The 1,503-nt window shown below is 38.9% G+C and overlaps 1 pseudogene; it reads right to left on the bottom strand.

The window, feature by feature from the left end:
- Positions 1–785: 785 nt before the first annotated feature.
- LOC142846729 (large ribosomal subunit protein uL13-like) lies at positions 786–1,236 on the bottom strand (annotated as a pseudogene).
- Between the last annotated feature and the right edge of the window lie 267 nt (positions 1,237–1,503).

The raw sequence follows: 1,503 nt of genomic DNA, 5'->3' as shown, positions 1-1,503 counted from the left end.
AGATGGAGAGATTGGCTTAGTGGTTAAAGAACTTGTTGCTCTTGCAGGGGACCTGGATTCCATTTCTAGCTCCTACATGGTGTCTCACATATGTTTCTATCTTCAGTTACAGGGGCTGTTACTGCCTCTTCTGGTCTTCAAGGCACCAGATACATTCATGGCGCACACACATACATACATGCAGGCAAAATACGCATTCATATACATAAAATAAGACAAAAAATAAATAAAACTAAAGTACAGCAACTCTAATAATCATTGGAATATAAATCATCAGGAGCACAAATCTGTAAGTTTAGACATGCAGAAATAAAGACAATGGCATTTTCAAGAAAAAGGCCTAGTATTTCACGAAAAATTTATAATTTTCACTGAAAAATTAATAGTTAAATGTAAAATGAAAAAGGCTAACATCATCCACTGAAAATTATACAACTTAATTATTCACTTTTTATAGCATTAATTGGGTTATTTGGCAATATATTGTCAAACCCACAAAACTATGTTATCCTCATATATTTTGCCACTTTGATGCAATTTTGAAGACATACACAAAATTCAACATAAAATACTTGCAAAATTAAGTTCATGTAGGGTACATGGCATTGTTTATTTTTCTGTATTTGTTAAGGTTTGCTTTATAACTCTGTATGTGGTTCATTTTAAAGAAGCGTCCATAGATGGGCTGTTGAGTAGACTGTTTATTCTTTGGGGTTTGGGTGAACACATTTTTATGTTCATTTGATCTAAAATGTCATTTAATTCTGAGGTCTCTCTATTTTATTTCATTTTTTTTTTGAGGCACAGTCGCTTTTGAACTCATTCTTTTGAACTCCATTGATTTGGGAGACCTTGGTGAATTTGTTGGTTTCCTTTTCCACACTCTTTTCTGTCTGTTTTCACAGGATTGTGAGTTGTCACTTCTTCCAGCAGCAGATCATGGCCTTCTACTCCCTTTTTCCCTCCAGCGTGGCTGTCACTGCCTCATACTTCCCAACCCACCTCATGAGCCAGATGCCCCATGTAAGCAGATGTTCCGGTAGGATTCAGCTGCACAGCCTTGAGGGCAGCCATCTGCTTTTTTGTATCATAAGGTAGATGGGCCCCATCAAACATCTTGAGGTCCCAGGGCAGCCTGGCCTTGCTAAGTCCTGTGGGGTAGCATGTTGTGCATTGCACCAAAAAAATGCAGCCTAGGTAAAAATGGTAGGGGCCTTAGGAAAGGCTGGTGTTCATCTGTTTTTAGAAAGGCTAGATATTTTAACTTACTTCTGTAGATATTGCTAGAAATGGTGACATACTCTCAGCACACAACCACCACCTTCTGGTCCAGAAGTACCTGTTCGGCCACAATAAGGCCTCAGTCATGTGGCATTAGGACCTGGCCTCCTTCCATCTTAAACAGTTCCCTTGGAAAAAGCTCTGCCTATTTTTTTTGTCCAGGTGACCTTTCTATTGGAGAAAGTGGGGCGTGAAAATCCCCTATTATTTTGGGGGTTTGTG

Source organism: Microtus pennsylvanicus, chromosome 3 (assembly GCF_037038515.1).
Source record: "Microtus pennsylvanicus isolate mMicPen1 chromosome 3, mMicPen1.hap1, whole genome shotgun sequence".
Taxonomy (NCBI): Eukaryota; Metazoa; Chordata; class Mammalia; order Rodentia; family Cricetidae; genus Microtus; species Microtus pennsylvanicus.
Note: the sequence above shows the minus strand (reverse complement) of the source record. Positions and strands in the feature narration are given on the sequence as shown.